Source organism: Juglans regia, chromosome 11, assembly GCF_001411555.2.
Source record: "Juglans regia cultivar Chandler chromosome 11, Walnut 2.0, whole genome shotgun sequence".
Lineage (NCBI taxonomy): Eukaryota > Viridiplantae > Streptophyta > Magnoliopsida > Fagales > Juglandaceae > Juglans > Juglans regia.
This window is the reverse complement of record NC_049911.1, coordinates 21243142-21263895: the sequence shown is the minus strand read 5'-3', so window position 1 is coordinate 21263895 and position 20754 is coordinate 21243142. Positions and strand designations below refer to the sequence as shown.

Sequence of the window (20754 nt, the reverse complement as noted above, 5' to 3'; positions counted from 1 at the left end):
AGTTGTTCGAATGAGATTAAATCCACACCATACAAAACTGATCCTCTAAGATGCAAAGAATCTGTGATCCCGACATTTTCTGAAAAAAGATAGGAAAACATAATGTAATTTATGTTTAGAAAACCAAATGGCACTTCAAGAACAAAATGATTTACGTCTTAATGAAGCTTTACAAGAAACCAGATTCCGGAGGTTGAACTAGTACTGTGCAAAGAATGGAAACAGATTACTTTGATGGAGCTATCTCTTTGCCATTGTGGAAGTATTTGGCCAGCTTTTCCCTCAGTGTCCTTCCCAATGGATCAGCTTACTTACAGAACTGTTCTCCATATCCCGAGTCATGATGACCAGACAAAGCTACATCATGGAAGTAAATTATCTCCACAGTCGATTATAATATTGTGTAGTAAGCAACATACCAAGATAATGCTTGGCAATTTTCGCTTATCAGGTCTCCACATTACCTTAATAAGAATTCTCCAACTACCCTTTACCTGTGAGAATGCTCTCACTGCAAGCAATCTTGCAGCCTCATCCATGGCATTGAAAGTGGACATGGATGCTGAGAGACCGTCAGTTTCGTAAGGAGTTAAGAGCCAAGGAAGAAGAGGGTACCCACCCCCGCCAACTATAAATTCTCTAATTTCCACTCCTCCAGATAAAGTTCTTACATTTCCATTCAAACGCTCTCCGCCCTCACAGAGTTTGAAGAATCCAGTACACTTCAATAGCCTAGAAACCATCATTCCCCCCGGCCAACCTGTAACAATATCAAGGAATCTCATTTCATGATCGACAATTCCCTGCAAGAGCATGCTGTAATTATTCTCTGGGTCACACCAATCATCTGAGGTTTGTACAGCTCGAAGGGTCATGATGATGTGCGTTGCATCAATGGCTCCACAACAATTCAGCAGCCCAAAGGATGCTTCAAATTTGGACTCGATTTCCTCCACTCTATTGGAATCAGGCCACTTCAGATGATGCTTGGCATGTTCTTCCAGTGCTTCGATAAATCTCCATGTCACCTGAGAAACCGTGGACTGGCCAACCCCAATGCAGCCCCAACTAACACTTGGGACTCACCAGATGCCAACCTTCTCAAGGCAATCGCAACCTGTTTTTCAACGCTAAGAAGCCTTCCCTCAATGTTGATGAGCCCTGATGGTGGCCTCGATATAAGATCTTCTCTTACAAGAGAACAGATGTATCCAAAAGTCTTCTTTGAAACTCTGAAGAAATACTTGAAACCTTCACTTCATCATTGGGGACCAAACAACCTGCAGGAATGAGTTATATAATAGAGACTGATTACAAAATCTCAGCTCTGATTACAATCAATCAGCTAAGAATTCAGAAAGCGTCTACACAAACATGAACAGAAAAGAAAAAACAATGACAGCACACCAGCAATTATCATGGATTTTGATTCACAAATATAAAATTCAAAACAATATTTCTGAACCAAACCTAATTCTGCCTAGGTTGCAAATTTTATCGGTACTTAGGAATCCAAACTCACATTCAAATTGTAATAACCGGGCTTAGGCCCAGCCCGTTGGTGAGGCCCAGCCCATTGGAGAAGCCCAGCTCTTGAGTAGTTTTAGTGAGACCGAACGGCGTCGCTTGGGTGAAGGGATTAATTCCCTTGCACTGTTTTTCTTCTTCGCGTTGCCTTCCCCTCTGCTCTGCATTTCCGGATCTCTCTCAACCGTGCGCACCAACCCACGACTCCAGCGGTTGCTTATCATCTCCTTTCACACTCAAGGTTCGGTTTTTACTCATTTCTTTGCAGACTTCTCAATCGGGTTCTCACTGTTTTCTTCTCCTTCCGCTGATTTCCTTCGTTCTGCATTTTCGGTCTGCAGTTACTGGATATTTCCATCCCCGTGGGTCTCGGTTTTCTTTAGTTCTTCGAAGTAGTCCGTGGGCATCAAGTCTGGGCGCTTGAATTTATTTTTCCTTTCGGTAACTAATTTTTTTTTCCCTTTCCTTCGTTTGTCTGTTTCACGCATGCACTGGTTGGTTGACCGTGCATCACACTTAGACTTATTTTTCTTCCTCTATGCGCAGACCATTAGTAATTTCAGTAGATGAATTTTGAGCGTTTATTTTTTTTTTGCTGTTGTTTTAATTGCTGAAACAGTGAAGTGTATTGGAATTATGGAGGTGGAGGAGTATAATTTTGGGTGTTTTGTGAGTCGGTTTTTGAAGTATTACTTGAGACTTTTTGGTGTGAAATGACGGGTCTTTTGGAACTAGTGGTATTGAATTTTTCTACAAGTTTTGAATTGTTGAATGAGTAGAGTATTGATGCGGGCACTGAAATGGTTTTATTCGAAGTTTGGAAGCGAAGTTTGGATTGGATTATGTGTTAATTATTAGAGTTGCTGTGGTTGATTTTGGAAATGATTATAGTCGGTTGGTATTATTAAAAGGTGTGGATGTTTTGGGTTTCAATTGCAAATGGGTTGAAGAGAGTTGTTCGGATTTAATTGTTAGATAGTTATGGAGCTGTGAAGGGACTGTTTGATTTTTTTATTCATTAAATAGCAGGCTACTAGATTGGTTATTAAATGTTGGATATATGTTCTTTTGTTTAGGTGGTGTTACTTTTAGAGTTCCGGCTCAAGGTGTTGATAATTCGAAGAAATCAGGTAAGCGGGGTTTATATACTAGTTTTACATAAAATAAATGAAAGGAGGTTGACTTTGAGAATAAATGTGTTTATTTTTGAAAGAGATGATCTGAAAACAACCTCAAATGTTTATTCTGCATATGCATAAATTCTATATAAGGAAAATGTTTTTCTGTCATGACTAGTGTAGACATGAGCAAGTTTTGTGTACTTTATTTCTGAACTATGTAAAAGAGCGAATATGAAAATCTGGAAGTTTTGTTATGAACAAATGAGAATATTTTGTTTATGTTTATCTCGAACATGTGAAATGATCTGAAGCCTTTCAATGTTTTGTTTTGATATGAGGTATCATCTGAGAATCTTGGCATGATGTTCTGATTCTGTATATGATTGTAACCGGATTTTCGATGAAATCCGTTCTGTTTCTGTTAAGGCCCAGCCACGGGTATAATGGTGGTTTATAACCCTACCACGGGGGTGAAACATGGAAAATGGCCCAGCCACGGGTATAATGGTGGTTTATAACCCTACCACGGGGGTGAAACATGGAAAATGGCCCAGCCACGGGTATAATGGTGGTTTATAACCCTACCACGGGGGTGAAACATGGAATATGGCCCAGCCACGGGTATAATGGTGATCTATAACCCTACCACGGGGGTTAAACATGGTATTGTCCCGATGTGATCTAAGAGATGAGATAAGATTATAATGTTTCAGTTTAGAAATGCCAACGGAAGTTCTTTTTGGAATAAGTTTATTTTCTGAAAACTTCGCTCTAATGTTTTGTAAAAGTTTTGTTTCTGCATTCTGAAAGTAAATGTTTTGTTCGGCTTATCAAATGTTATAAATGCTCATGTTTACATGCTGGTATATGCTCCTTGCTTGCTGAGTTGTTGATAACTCACCCCGTTAATCTTCATAATATTTCAGATGACATCGATGGTTCAGCTGAGGATCAGTATTAGAGTCTATGGAGAAGATTAGCACTAATTTGTGGTTGGATATCTCATGTTACTAGTGTTGGTGTTAGAGACTAATTATTTTCTTAAGTTGCTTCAATCGATTTAGACGGTTTATGGAGATTTATGTTAATGTTTTATTATTTTTAGTTGTTATTTGAGACAAGAAGAAGAGTTGATTATATTTGGGTTATTTGGATTGAATATTGGATAAATGAACTATTTGATGTGTTTAATTGAAGTATTTACGTTCGATTTGAGTTTTGAGAAAATGGATATATTATTGATTTTGGGAGTACTCTAGCCTTGTTAGAGCTGATTATCAGGTTTATGAGTTAACTCTCCGGACCCTCGGGGTCGGGGCGTTACACAAATGCCACCATTTAATGCTGCAATTTTCACCTCTTCCCTCTCCAACACTCTCAGGTAAGCAATGGCGGGGAAAGGAGGGAAGGGCCAATTGGCAGTCCAGACCACCGCAGCTAACAAGGACAAGAAAGGACCCGTTTCCAAGTCTTCCCGTCCAGAAGTTAGTTTCCTGTGGGTTGGATTCATCAGCACCTGAAAACGAGGATCTCTGTGAATGGCCGTGTTGGGGCAACTGCTGCTGTTTACTTGGCTTCAATTCTGGAGTACCTGACTGCAGAGGCGCTCGAGCTGGCTGGAAATGCAAACAAAGATTTGAAGGTGAAGAGAATGACACCCAGGGATTTGAAGCTGGTAATCAGAGGAGAGGAGGAGCTCGACACGCTGATCAGAGAAACTATTGATGGAGGTGGAGTCGTCCCCCACACTCACAAGTCCCTCATCAGCAAAAAGAACCTCTAAAAATAGGCTCTTTTGCGACAAATTCAGAAAAAAGGAAGAAGATCTTAACTATAGCTTAATGTGTTTAGTTAGCGAATCATTTCAGTATTTGTTAGTGTAGACTTTCCAATTTCAATGTAGAAGTCTGCTTAGATCAGCAAGCTAGCTACGTAAGGAAATATGGGCTAACCTTTTATGTCTGTTTTGAGTCTGTGTTTATGGTAGGAGTGCTATTTGTTGAATTGTATTTGAGCGTGGTTCATCTTTGGCATTCTGAAATGTGGTTTCTGCATCTAATACGAATGATTTTTGTTTGTTAAAAAAATGCTGCAATTTTTGGAAATTCTCAGACCGACCAAAATCCGCATATCTGAGTTCGTCACACCAGTTATCAAAATGTAAAACCGTAAAAACCATCATATATGAAGAAAATCACGATCAAAAAACATAAATTTACCTCAAAATATGAATGCCCATGAGGCCAATTTCCTCTAAAACGCAGAGATCAGAAAGAAAGGAGAGAGTGAGTGAGAGCAAAATGAAACCTTGGGTTGAAGAGTTCTTGTGCCAGAAAGTGTCCCACCAGTCGGATTCAATGGTTTTGGGTTCTACGGGAACCACACCATTTACGTTTTTGCGTTTCTTAAATTTTTTTAGTTCCCTTTTGCTTTTCTTAGATTTCTTGTGAGGCGCCATGGATGAGAAGAGGATTCGCCCACGGTTTGGATGGTGGGAAAACTTTGTACCTGTGCTCTGTGTGAAAGTGTAGTAAGGGAAAGGAAATAAAGAAAAAAGGGTGATCCAATCAGAAAATGTTTGGGAGTCGAGAAAATGAGGGAAAGTGTAGCTTTGGGTTTTGAAGAGTGTCTTCGGTGGGGTTTTTTCCCAATTACAAAATCAACAGGTTCTATTTATTTTTTATTCGAATGCATGCATCAAGTTTACGTAGGGAAAGTATATTTTTATATGAATATCAAATTTATTCAATTTTTTTTTTAAAAAAATTATACAAAACTTGACAAATATCAATTCTTTAATTTTATTTTTATTCAAATATAAGTTATTGTCCAGCTTATTTATTTTTCAATTAATTTTGAGATTCACGAAATATTTAATTTCGATTACATAAATTATTTTTATAGTAATCTTGTATTTGAGTTGATTGTAAAATTATTATTAGAAAAAAAAAATATACTCAACAATCTTACACCACACTTGTCAAGAGAAAAAAAAAATATAAAAATTCACATAAGGTGTAAAACTGTTAAATAGAATAACTCTTACTTTTTTTACAACCCAATATCAAAATTTTAAACTAATTTTAATTAAAACATTAAGAGAATTTCTACAAACATAAATAAATTATATAAATAAAAACTCATAAATTAATATGACTTCACGTGATGCATTAAATCTACTTTATTTTAAAATAACTTTACAATCTAATATATTATATCAATTTATATCTATTTATAAATTTATTTTTGTATAATTATCTTGTGGTTAAAATATTTTTTAAAAATTAATAAAAGAATTATAGTGTGACATCAATATGCCATGTGTCAATTGGATGAGGTGAAAATATGAGTTTTACACCCTCAAATAAGAGACAGACACGTCAATGATCCCATAATATTACCGTAGAACCAGGGGCCTAATAATACTAACATATTCTCTCAGCAATCTCTCTGCCCCTCACTCTCAGCAAACTCTCTTTCTCCCCGAAATCTCTCTCTCTCTCATCCATCAGCCCGAAACTTCTTAGCAGAGAATGTGAAAGGATTGTCTTGCCACACAAAGTAGATTAATTCAATAGAAAGTGAATTTAGGAATTGGGAATCAGAAGCGTAGAAAGAAATGAAAAAGAACTTGCTAGAGTTTCGACTAAAAGAAATGAAATTGTTGCATCTCAACTCACAAGAATTGAGTGAAGGGGTAGAGAGCTTGAACAATGCGCTTGAGGAGAGAGAACTTGGGGAGAGAGAGAGCTTGAGAGCAATGGGGGAGAGAGCTTGACCGGTCCACACACTTATCATTTGCTTGGCTGGAGTTTCGTTTACAGTAATAAAATAAGAAGACTGACGTGGTTGTGTTTTATTGAAGGGTATAAATCCTATATTTACACCACGTCCTGTCCGAAGAGGCTCTCATCGATCGATTGTTGACTCACGATCCAAGACTACCGTGAAGCTTAGAATTTCCAAGAAATTGGAAGCCGATTTTAATGGCGAGACCAAAAACATTTGTATTAATCAATCCCTCTCGAGTTGATTTATTTACAATTATAGTTGCAAGAACCAAATTATTGTAGACACAATAAGTTTATTATCTTCAATATAAATTATATTGATTGATGCCACTTACGAATAAATCATATTAATTACTGTGATTCAAAATAACAATAATTTCATTAACAAAGGCGGTGGTAATTTATTTTTTGTACGGTATTCCTTTAATTACAAATCAAATTACCATTAACAAACACCGTGGTTATTGTCTAAGGTCCCGTTTGAAACTTGAATTGAATTGAGATCAATCTAATTTTAAGCTGAGTCTAACATCCAAGCACTCAATTTTCAAATAATTAAACTCATTTTAACTCAAAACTTTTTTATATGTGAGATCCACAATCTTTTTCAACTCAACACTTCTTTACATGTAAGATCCACAATCTTTTTCAACTTTTTATAAATACATCTAAACTTATCTTAACATCTAAACACATCAAAACTCATATTAGGTGGGTCTCATAAAATGCACTTCACCATCTCAACTCACTACTATTCATAAAGAACTCAACTATCTCAACTCAACTCAACATCCAAATTATGATATAATTGGCTAATATGTTTCTTATTTTTACTTTTTATTTTTTAGGTAAAAAATGAGTTCCAAGAATTATCTACTATTTCTATAGACCTTTTAACTTTTAAGATTGAAGCAAAACTCCACCTTGAATTTTTGGGACCTCAGACATTTTTTATAATTGGAAAATAGAATGCCACTCGGAGGTAAGGGTTCCTAGCATTGATTAGAATGAAATTCATATATTGTATTATATCTCTCTTAATTGTAAAAATTCTTGAAATATTTAAAAATTTGATTTTATAGAGGAAAAAGAGAATGATAAGGCCTGGAAGCATACAACTAATGGGTGTTTCTCAGTCAAGAGTGCCTATCACCTATGTAAGCAGAGGCAAGATCAGAAAAATAGGAAACTTCAACAGAGGGAGAGCATATAGAATTATGGAAACAAATATGACAAATACAAACTACAAATGCTGTCAAAATGTTTATTTGACGTGCATGTCATGATGCTTTGCCCACTAAACAAAATTTATGCAAGAGGAAAATTGTAAATGAGCATTTATGTCCAATCTATCAACATGTTGAAGAAACTCCAGATCATATCCTTTGGACTTGTTTATCTGCACATGATGCATGGATGTTAGAAAGCAAAAAATTTCAAAAAGCTGCAATCACATAGGAAAGGTTTGGAGACATTTTCATGCAAATGCTTCAGAGAGTAGGAACAACTAAAATATGCTTGTTTACAGAAATAGACAGATTGTTGTGGACAAGAAGAAACAAAATGTTATTTGAATATAGTTTTCTACCCCTTTCAATTCTGATGAATAGAGCTACACATGCATATTAGGACTTCCAACAGGTGCACAACAAGCAACTCAACTCGAGACACTATGGTAGATTGGATCAACTGTGCTCTGTTCATTGGGAACCTCCTGGTATAGATTGGATCAGGATCAATTGGGATGTAGCAGAGAGAGAGAGAGGTAACAAAATTGGAGTTGGGGTGATAGTTAGAGACTGTGGAGATGATTTACTGGCTTCATGTATGCAACCATTACAGTTTTACTCACAATCTAGCATAAGCTAAAGGTTTAATATCAGTTGCAAATTTGTGTAAAGAGCTTAGTTGCTGAATGTAGTATTTGAAGGGGACTCAATTCAAATTGTAAAGGCAATAAAACAACATAAACAACAAAATGATATGGTTGGATGCCTTGTGGAGGATGTTCACACTATCTTGGCTGATATAAGTTAGGAGATTAACCATGTAAAGAGGAATGCAAATCAAGTGGCTCACCAGTTAGCACAACAAGCATTTCACCAGAGTTGTGAGATTATTGAGATTGATCTCATCAACCCATGTATAATAGCTCAAGTCATGGCTGAAGGCCATAGACAATGTTCTTGTTCTAATGCAATGGTTGAAGGCCATGCTAATGTAACTAATGTAGGCCAAAGTCATGTAATGTCTGTAGGCCAAAACAATGTAATGGCTATAGGCCATAGTAATGTTTGATGCAATGAAGGTTGGAAGCTTTTTTTTTTTTTTTTTTTTCCAATAAAAAAAAAAAAAAGAATGATAAGGTCTGGCAAGTAAAATATTACATGATAGCCCAAAATCGGCATCTAAAACCGTTGCTTTATGCATGGTTGAGAAATAAATTAACATTATTACAATTGTCCCAATTATAGAAAACATATTTTTAAGAAAAATTTGATGGAAAACCCCTCTCAATTTTTTGTTTTAAACCAGAATAACATATATATATGATTAATCACAAATGTTGGCATTCAACCAGTACAAGAATATAAATACAATAAGCTGTAGAATCTATATCGATCAACTCATATGTGAGAGACACAGCCTCTTTAGCAAGTCGATGAGCTACTCCATTTGCAACCCTCTTGACATGTCTTATTACCAAATTCAACAAATAAAGTTCTTATTTCTTAAGTAAGACAACTAAAACAAGTAGCATGATCATCTTTAGCTAAAATAACATCAATAACTTGGGATGAGTCTCCTTCAAAGAAAACATTCTATAGGCCAATATCCTTGCAAAAACAAGCTGCTGCTAGTAGATCTCGTGCTTAAGCTATAGATGGTTCTAAGCAAAATGTTAGAGGTTTCATCAAGCTTGCAAGAATATGATCATCACCATCCCTAACAATAACACCAATACCAATTTTTCTATTTTTAGTATTGATGGCTACATCCCAATTGGCTTGAACCCAATTTTGCTGGAGGAGCTTCCCAATGAAGAGCTTGAGGCAGTGTGGGACAGATAGGCTGTCTTAGATACCTCATAGTAGCTTTATACTCATTATATTCTTGAAGAGCATGGCTATAGAGAGTAGCAGGATGTAGGAAAGTCCCTTCATGAATCAGTGCGTTTCTTCTAAACCAGATGGATCTAGCAATTACTGCAAACAGTACAAGATCCTGTGGTGATAACCTCTCCATCATCAAAGTAAAATGGTATCAAAAGTAATGGTAGTAATAAGGGTTTTTTGGAAAGCCTTAGATCCAGGTAACCACACATCTTTTGCTGAAGGATAGGACCAGAGAACATGTCCAGGAGTTTCATCCTCTTGTAGACAAATGGGACACACAAATTCGGCAAGAACATTTCTCTTACAAAGATTCAATTTTGTAGGAAGAGTATCAACACGCCACAGAAAAACTCGAACTGCATTAGTTGTAGGCAAAGATCAAATCTTCTTCCATAGAGTTAGAATTCACCTTGTTTAGAAGATTTCCCCCTACTACAAGAAAATAGTTGCATGCATAAGTGGTATGCACTTTTCACAGAAAAGTGCCCATTGGAAGTTCCACTCCACACAAGCTTGTCTGAAATAGCTGTTGAAGTCACTAGAATGTTTAAAAGTTGTTAAATGTCTTCCTAAGTAAATACAAATTGAATAAGATCCATACTCCACCAATCTTCCTGTGTATCAATTAGTTCTACAACCAAGGCATCTTTAGATAGAGTGTTCACAGGGGATTGTATTCTATAGGAGCTTGATCATGGCAGCCATTTATCCTTCCAGATAGGAACTTGTTTGCCATATCCAACCCTCTATATATGTCCCTCATTGAGTAGTTTGGTTGCTTGCCAAATACTTCTCCAAATAAAGGAAGGCTTCGATCCCAATACAGCTGATGTGATAGTTGAATAAGGAAAGTATTTGGCTTTGAAAATCCTTCTTGAAAAGGAATGTGGGGAATTCAACATTCTCCAAGCTTGCTTAGCCAAGAGAGCTAAGTTAAAGCAATATCTAAATCCCTAAATCCAAGTCCTCCATGTTTCTTACCAATGAATCCTAGAGCAATTATCTTGGTGACCCCAATAGAAACTAGAGATCAAAGAGTAATGGTTCTTACACATAGATTTAGGCAATAAAAATACACTCATACTGTAGGTAGGGATAGCTTGCAAAACTACTTTGATAAGAATTTCCTTCCCGGCCATGGAAAGAAATTTTGTTTTTCAATTCTCCAATTTACTCCTCACTCTATCAATAACATAGAAAGAAGCCACTTTGGATCTACCAACTAGAGAAGAGAGACCCAAATACTTGTCAATATTTGAAGAGGCCCTTAATCCTGCAATCTCCATTAAGAATTTTTTATTAGAGTACCTGGTATTCTTGCTGAAGAATAGAGAAGTTTTGTCTCATTTGATAAGTTTTCCTGAAGCAGATTCATACACTCCTAAAATGTGATTAAGCCTTGGCCATTCATGCATATTTGCTTAAAAAATAAGAGACAATCATCAGCAAAAAGAACATGGCCCATCCTCATCACGCCTCTGGTTATAGGAACACCAGACAGACAACCTTGTTATTACAGAGCATAGAATCGAGAAATTAAAACCTTAGCACAATGGATAAATAAATAGGGTGATAAGGGGCAAGTCTTAAACCCCTCTGCCGATTGAACTTTTCAAAAGGAACATGATTAACCAGAATTGAGAATGAGGAAGAAGCGATGCAGTGTAAAATCATATTAATCCATCTTGTAGCAAAAACCAATTTGGACATCACAACTACAAGGGAGTCCCATTCAACATGATCATATGCCTTGCTCACATCCAATTTTGAAGCCATGTGACCCTATCCCCCATGAAGTTGAGTATGCATGGTGTGAAGACTTTCATATGCAGCAAGGATATTATCTGTGAGTTTTGGTATGGTTAGGCGTGCCTCATCCAAATGAAAGTGCGCATGTGAGGTTACAAATGTAAAATCAAAGTGGAAAATATAGAGGTTTAGACGTAAACTAAGACCTTGCAGTACCATAAGTCTAAATCACATTATAGAGACAAGTGACACCATTCCTCATTAATTCAATTCTTTGAAATACATACAACCCAAATACATTATTCATAGCCTATAGGGGACCAAATACAAGCAGTCCCATTTTGAAAGGAATAAATACAATTCAAAATGATACATGGCTTCTACAATGCAGATAAGCCCCGTACTCAAGGTTCGGCTCATCTTCCTTGGGCATCACCCCTGTGGCACCCTCGACCCCCATGTGTCATTTGATGGAAATGGTGACACTGGGATGATGACCACACAGATCACACACCCCCATCGCCATGTGCAAGTGTGTGCAAATATGTGTAAATGTGTGTAGCAAAAATAAACCAACAGAAAGATATAAGGCAATCAAAACTAAGTACTAGAAAGTTTTAAACTTTATAACCCAAAATAAAAACCACCAATGGATTATATAGTTATCCGACAAGATAAATGAATAATAAGAAAAATACATAACATAAAGGGGAATAAATCCCATGACAACAAAGCAACAATAACTCCAGCAAGTCACTCCTCCGGTAGAGCCAGTCCCTCAGGCTCATATTCTTCCTCTGCGTCAAAGACTATGGTTCCATAAGACGGAATACAAAGACCATTTTCCACCCCTTTTTCTAAAAAGGACACATTTTAACCACACACGCCAAAAATCCCCTTTTGTCCCAAACACATTAATTTATTACGCATGCACCATGGTCTCCCCTAGGGACCATCCGCACACCCTAGCTCCCTTTGTCACACCATGGGTAACGACCGTGCATGTGACTTCGTAACGAGTGATGCCTAACTTCGTGACCGGTGTGTACAGTGACCAAGCATCCTCTAGTCCCCCCGCCAGTGAGGGGCCACAGAGTCAGCACGAGAGCGTTACCGTCTCGTCCGAGCCCGTTGTCGCCCGAAGACAACTCAAGGGACATCACTTAGTTTATTACAGTCCAGAGTGACCAGAGGAGCTCCACTCAGATAAGGCTGCATCTTGGCTTCATGTCGTGATACACACTGTGACGCCCCCAAATTCCGCTTGGGATCGGACGGATATTTGAAGTGTCGAGATATGCAATACAAGGTTACCTGCCCTCGTTCATGACATAGAAGATGCAATATTCCTAACACGCATCTAGCATTTGCGATATTCGCAGCGGATAATTTTTTTCTTTAGCAATACTATGCACCAAACCGAAATATCCCAAATACTTAAAACATACTTCATACATAATGACGTACTAAACAACTGAGATCACAACACTAGTCCAAAATGGTTATGATCAAAAGAGTGTTGGAAATTGAGCACCACAAATACAAGTAGTAATGAGGTAACTACTGTACTACCATCTACGTCACACCATTGTTTAGTCGATCATTTCCAGTTGGTCGATTCTCGATTCTCCTTCAGATCCTGTAACAAAATCTACCATTCAGGGGGAATGGTAGTTGGAACTACCACAGTGAGATTTGATTACAAATCTCAGCAAGTTAACAGGAAACTTCCACATAGTTTAATGATGCATGCATGGCAGTAAAAGCATGAATGCATAATCAAATCAATAGGAAAACATAACATATCCTCGCATAACATGGCATGAAATAATAAGCATAACGTAACTTGACATAACATAAATGTGAAATTGGAACATAACGTAAACGTGAACATAACGTGAAACATATTCTTGTCTCATGGGATTACCATGATTGCGTGAACGTAAACTTGAACATAACATAACGTGAAACATGACTTGAACGTGAAATGCATGAACTTGGAATCTTATTCAATAGACTTAATCATTAAAGTGACCATATGGGTGCTACACAGGTCCCCTTGAGCCGTGTGTCCCTACCGATTACCGCATCACATTATAGGATTCTATACCAGCTGTGAGTGCGTTAATATGTACTCCACAGTTCTTGTGGCCCCATGTATTCTACGTGTCACAATTGATGTGTCTCACGTAGTGTATGCTCCATAGTTGTTGTGGCCCCATGACTTATTTGTTTGTGCCACACTTACTGTGGACACACGTAACATAATGTGTGGTACCATCGGCGTTAGTGCCTGGTGTGCTCCGGTGACCAGCTAATTAGGCCCCATTCGCAACCTGTTGACTGTACTTCGTCAACCCAGGGAATTTCACACCTATTTAGACACTCTAGCGTGAACAAAAGAGTTCCACTAGGATATTACCCCATCCTAGCGCTTAGGGTCGTGATTGACATGAATAACTTAATTGGCATACATGACATTTCGTAACGTGACATAACATGAACGTGACATAAAAGACAGAAGTCCTGACGTAGCATAATGTGACATGAACTAAGACGATAGACATGACATATTTCGAGACATAAATGTAACAGAGAACATTTCATAACATGGCATACATGTAACATGCATACATACAATTTAGTTTCCTTACTGATGACTCATACACATTAAACTGATAGTAAGTTAAAAGCTAACTTACCTCGATCTTTGCGCTTCGAGACAAAACTCAAGTGCGATCACGAGAAACTGAAAGTAGTGATTTCTAAAAGTTAGAACTTAATCACTAACAATTAGGAATATAGGAAAATATCAACTTAGAGTAAAATTACCATTTTACCCTCTATATGTGAGAAAATGACTATTTTACCCCTAACTTAAGGATTTTGCATCCTAACTCCAAAAATCACCAAAGTTTACATACATTATGTAAATTTTGTCCTAAACTCAAATATTAATTCAAAAAAATTTAAAACTAAATACAATTATTAAAACTCTATATGGCCGAAACTTACAAGGCTATTTCCTTTGATTTTGTTGTAATTCTTTCAAATTTCAAAACTCGTGATTAAACCAAAAGCTTTCTTCTACTATACTCATAACATATTCCTAAGAATAATCATGTTTTGAATCATGAACAAAAGTCATCAAAATCACTAAAACCATACTTGAACTTTTTGGTTTCTCTTCTAAGTTCAAAACAGATTTTTGTTTCTAACTTGTTTTGATCAACCTCTTGATCCATGACTTATAAAGAAGTGATCTTCAAAAAAAAACATCATATGGTTTAATAAGATGTTCTAAAACAGATCTAAGCATCAAACTCAAGATCACATGGTTAAACATCAACCAAAACATAAATTTAGCCAAGAACATAATCACTTTGGCCTAACCAAATATCTCCTTGCATAAAATTTCGTATCTTCGAAACTAACATCAAATATATTCAAAATAACATTCTAACATGTATATAAGAGGCTTAGGATCTTCCAATAAAAATATCAAAGCCATTGGATAAGATTAAACCATAAAAGATTTAAACTTTCTCAAAACAGAAACTGTTTTTCCTCTTCCAGTTTCTAAGTTTCTAGACTTAAGAAAATATTTCACCAAAACTTTTAATCATGCAACAAATCCTCAACCAATAATTATATACACATGTTAACAGTACTCCATAAAAATTTCGAACGAAGATCTATTCATTAGCTTAGTCAAAAACTCCAAAATATAACACACTTTCCAGTTTATCGCCCGGAATGACCTTTCTGGGGTCTAAACAACTTTTGACCAATCAAATAATCTCCAAATGGAACGAATAAGATATCCACGTAAACTAGACTCCAAAAGAAACAACTTTAATGAAGAAAACTTTGCGAGAAAAACCTACAAAAGCTTCGAAACAGGCGTTCAAAAGAGGTAAGAAAAACTATCCGAGAGTGTCTTTTGTGTTCTATGAAGGAAAAGTATAAATGAGAGTTGCTTTTTGTGGGAAGTGGACTGGAGAGCCTCTTACACAAGTCATGGAAAGTGATAGGACTGAAGGAAAGGTTGAGTGTTGGTCTTTTCTTCTCATAAAAATCAGTGTAAGATCTTTTCTCAAGGTGGAGTGTAAGAGTAAAAGAGTGAGGTGGCCCTTTAGTTTTGTATTTCAAGAACCTTCTAGGCCTTTTTTGAAAAGATGTGACCAGCCAAGTGGGGGTACAAAACTTAGCCATGAAGCAATGCTAATGTGTTGAATTTCGTGGGCCTAAACCCAAATAGGCCTAAATTTTGGGGTTTAAAGAGGATTTGGGTTGCTATCAAGCCCAAATCCAATATCTCTTGGCCTAATCAATTTTTCAAAGTTAACAAGGTTGGATAATGATGGTCTAACACAAATTTAAAGGATTAATAGCATGTGAAAGTGATTTAATCAAGTGATTAAACACCATACTAGAAATCGGATTAGAAAGGGTTTAGAGGCCAACTTTAGGGTTTTGGGGAAACTGTTTAGGGTTCCGATTTCAAAAATGCTTTTGGGCTTTCAATTGGATTCCCACCATTTAGGGTTTTACTAGGATTGAAGCCTTTTTTGATCTAGCACAATTTGGTTGAGCAGATGAAACAAATTTTTGCTTAAGTGGCATGATTTCACAGCTTGATTCCTTTAAATTCATCAAACGCTCCTCATGGTGCGAAGTGTCTAATATTATTCACTAAGTGTGGCTAAGATCTTGCCAAGTGTCCAAATAAAATTTCTCTAATCTAATTTGGACATTCCACACTGTGATTTTAAAACACTACAATTGGTGCGCTTATCGAGGTTACTATTCACTCCGAAAAAGTGAATCATAAACTTAACACTAAAAATTTCTAAATATTCATATTAACCTACAGTGAAAATCTTTTACCGAAAATCAACCTCAAAGTGCCCCTAAAAATAATTTCACAATTTCCAACAGACGTTTCGTCCAGAATTATGAAAATATGCTATTGCGCCATAAAATCCTAAATAATCCACTGAGTCTAATGACATAGACCATAATGCATTCTGACACTTCTAACTACCTCAAATAAATAAAACTCATATTTCTAGCACTATAGTGAGTGATAACACTGACTATGTTGACAGACTAAAACCTATGCGATTGATCGATTCGTAAAAACTTATGGGGTTTTCACGAGATTCCTAAAGTCAATAAAAATTCCACCAATGAATTTCTAGCGGGCTGTTACACACGCACCCACGTATTTTCACCAGAACACGAAAACCCAATTTTCATTCCATTCAACATAGTAGAACACAACACAGTTAAATAATCAAGACAAATATTAATAAAGCTAAATATGCATATGCATGACAAACATATATTGGATGACATGGCAGAACACTCATCAAACGACACAGCATCATATAGTATCACAACAATCACAAGTTAACAGTCTCACAGACCAACTACACATGTAATCCCAACCTCAATTTTTGGCCCATGGTCAAACTCCAACCACTACTATAGTATCAAGCCCAACACTTCATCGGGCCCAAGGCCCATCTCAGCCCAACCAGACTGCAAATAGCGTAAGTGGTAAAAGTGTTATTCTAAACTCAAGGGTCGCATTGGAGGATTACTCACAAGGCGAGAGACAATAGAATTTTTGATGATCAGGTGCACTGCCTAGGGTATCTCATGCGCGCGTCGCTACGCGGACGGACACCAAAACGTTAGCAAAATAATAAGATTGCAAACAATATTTAAATTAATCAATGAGGGCAGATTAGCTCACCGAGATGATGCCAAAAGTGGTGGAACAGGGCGGGGTAGAGGCGGTACAGGGCGGTAGTAGCGGATCTGGTCTAACGTAAGGCTTCCAGTGGGTTTCTCTCAAGAGGGATGGTGGATCTAGGGTGATGGTGAGTGGAGGAGAAGGTTGTTGCGATGGGCAGATCACGGCGGTGCCGTGGGTTTCAAAGGGTTGGGCCGTGGGCTATGTTCGCTTAAAAATATATCTGCAAGTGCACAAAATTTTAACAAGTAGTAAAGTGTTTTAAAGAAAACCGATATCGAACCCACATGGAATAATTATGCTATTGAGTATTAAAATTTACTAAATTAATTACTATTTAGAAAACTGAAATTTTAAGAATGGATTATCTAAATTAAATTGAAGAAAATAGCATCAAAATTAAGATTTTAAAGATAATAAGAATAGATCTAGAGCGTTTGATTTCACCTAGCAATCCCACACAATATATTCTTCCTTGTTATAGAATTCCAATTATCTCAAGTTGATGATAAAAATCCCTTAACTATTCAATATTTTCTCTCAAATAATATCAAAGATATCTCCAACTAATAACTCTATATCTCTATGTGAATTTAACTAATTGGAGACTCATTAAATTCTTTGAATTTTTCTTGAAAATCACACTAATCATGGTAAAATATCTATACTTTCGCTCAACTAATGGTGCTTAATCCTAGAGCTTTAATCACAAATCACATATTAGTCTCATTGTGATTCAATAAATCGAACAATAATTAGTTAGAAAATTGCAAGCATTAAGAACAAGGAATAAATACTCAATCATGAAAATATTAAAAATAAAATAACTTAAAATATAAATTGTATGTTCAATGCTAGATTACATCAAAACTCTAGAAAATAAAATTAGTTCATACTGAAACTAAAAAGAAAAATAATAAAACTTGTGTTCTTCGTTAGAGTTAGTTGATGAAACATGCGGCCCTCACCTCTGCTCCCCAGATCTGCCTTCTTGAAATAAACTCAAATGATAAACTCTAGATTATTGAAATCTAAAACTCAGACTCTCTAAAAGACTTAGAACCCAAAAACACTCCCCTGTTCATCCTACAAGACAGGATTAAATAAATGTCAAAAGGAAAATCCATAAATAAGATAAATGCGGCTACCATCTAGCCTAAAAATCTGGAAAATAGCTTTTAAAGATAAATGTTAATATAAAAGGAAATTATCAGAATATCAGAATTATCTAAAATGGAAGATTCAGAGCTATGCAGCTTGATTTACGGAGTTCAAGAGGATTTTGGTGGTCAGCAGATTGATTGATTGAGGAACTTGGAAGGGTCCCAGCGAGTAGATGCCGTATGCGCTGAATATAACTGGTTTTCTCGCCTTCCGAGAGGAAAGACTTCTGATTGGGATGATAGAACCCTCTTGCCAATTGAGAGGAAAGACTCCCGATCGGGATGATAGAACCATCTCGCCAACCTACCAAGCGGTAATGTTGCTCGCCTTTGCTAGTTGTCGCCCACAATATCGTTTAGGTTGGTCGTTTAGACTAGTCGCCCAATCTAGTCATCCGGAGCCTTGCGCCAAGTCTTCTCACTCAGAAGGTAAAATATCTCACTTATCGCCTTGTACTCCTGGTTGCCAATTTTGGTCGCGCGTCTCCTCACCTAAATCTCCTTGGTTCTCTTTAGATCTTGTTGCCTCTCATCGGTTTGGATCCGCAGTCTCTTCTTTTGTGCCAAAATGCTCTTCTTTTCGCACTAAATCTTCTTACTCCTTCAAATGCAAGAAAATAAAGAAAAATATATATAAATAAAGTAAAATCAATAGTATTGAAGGAAAAATGACGCTTTTCATAAATAAAAAAGTAATAAAAATCACATAAAAATAACACTTATCAAATACCCCTAAACTTAAACTTTGTTTGCCCTCGAGCAAAGAAGAAAAGAAAGACAATTAAAACAAGCATTGGTTTGATTCATAAAATTTATTGCCTCAAAGATTGCCTAAAGTCTATAATTAAAAGGAATCATTCAAGATAAATCAAGTTCAAAAGTTAATTCAAAACTTAATTCCATCACATTATCCATCCCTACATTCATGCATACCCATCATTCTCACTTCATCATTAGCTCCCCGGATAGTTTTATACAAACAAGTAAATAAATAATGGATCTCTAAAAGCTCAATAGGCTTGCTTTTCAAATCACTCACCACTAATGTAAAATAGAAACTATCACCAGGGATCAATAGGTCTTTATTAAGCTTGTAATGTACGGCTAGGATGAGGGCTACAAAGACAATGTAGGATTCAAACAAAACAAGAGAACTTAAGTTTGAACACCAACGGAACAAATAGAGCATTCTCACTTCTAACATATATTCTCAATCATTGTAAATATCTCAACATACCTCTCTTTATTATAGTTTCAAGTATATCTCTCTTTACCCTTCTATTTGGCAGGTCGAACATTTTTTTTAAAAATAACTAATACCTTTTCCCCCAAACTTAAATATCACATTGTCCTCAATGGAAAAAAGGAAGAAAAACTAAAATAAAGAATGAGAGAAGGTAAGAGATGCTCTCTTGATTGTTTTTTCAATTCTGCCAATTGAATATTTTCCTTGAATGTGTAGCCATATACTCCTTGGAGATCTCCTCGCCTCTTCGTTCCTGCAAGATGAAAGAAAAGGAATAATCTCAAGCAAAAATAAAAATTAACAAAATAATATAAAAAAACTTGAGTTGCCTCCCAAAAGCGCTTTCTTTAAAGTCTATAACTAAACATTGTCCTTTTATCATTTATTACTCGCGAGATCGATGGAACACTTTTTCGAGTTGAAGTCTCCATCCATATACAATTTTAATTTCTGTCCATTTCCTTTAAATGTACATTTTGTCTCGTGATGGACTTTAACCGCCCCATAAGGAAAGACATGGGTCACCACAAATGGTCTCGACCATTGAGAGCGCAACTTTCCTCAGAAGAGTCGAAGTCTTGAGTCAAATAATAGAACTTTATGCTCGACTTCGAATTACCTTATTAGAATATGCTTATCGTGCCATATTTTAGTTTTCTCTTCTCGCCAGCCGCTTGGAAATCAAAGTTTAGTGTCCTCGTCGCCCAATAGGCTCTGTGTTCTAGCTCCATGGGTAGATGGTAGGCTTTTCCATAAACGAGCCGATAGGGTGACATCCTGATCGGTGTTTTGAATGCTGTCTGATAAGTCCATAGCGCATCATCTAACCTTCTCACCCAGTTTGTTTGAGAGACACTCATGGTCTTCTCCAGTATGCGCTTCAGCTCCCGATTAGACACCTCGACTTGGCCGCTTGTTTGAGGATGGTATGGTGTCGCCACGTGATGGGTAACTCCATACTTAGTCAGTAGTGCTTTAAATTGGCGATTGCAAAATAGCTTCCTGCCATCACTGATTATGGCTCTCGGAGTGCCGAATCGGGAGAAGATGTTCTGCTATAGGGAATTCACTACGACCCTCACATCATTGGTCGGAAAGGTGCCCGCTTCCACCCATTTGCAGACATAATCGACAACAATTAAAATAAATTTATTAGAATATGAGGATGGAAAAGGACCCATAAAATCTATACCCCAAACATCAAATAATTCAAACACTAAAATATTGTTTAAAGGCATCTCATATTTCCTAAAAATGTTGCCAACTCTTTGACAATG

General features: G+C 36.7%; 2 pseudogenes; one reads left to right on the top strand and one right to left on the bottom strand.

Annotated features, from left to right (window-relative positions):
- Positions 1–87: 87 nt before the first annotated feature.
- On the bottom strand, positions 88–5147 carry LOC109018576 (annotated as a pseudogene).
- Positions 4016–4440, top strand: LOC109018567 (annotated as a pseudogene).
- Positions 5148–20754: the final 15607 nt, after the last annotated feature.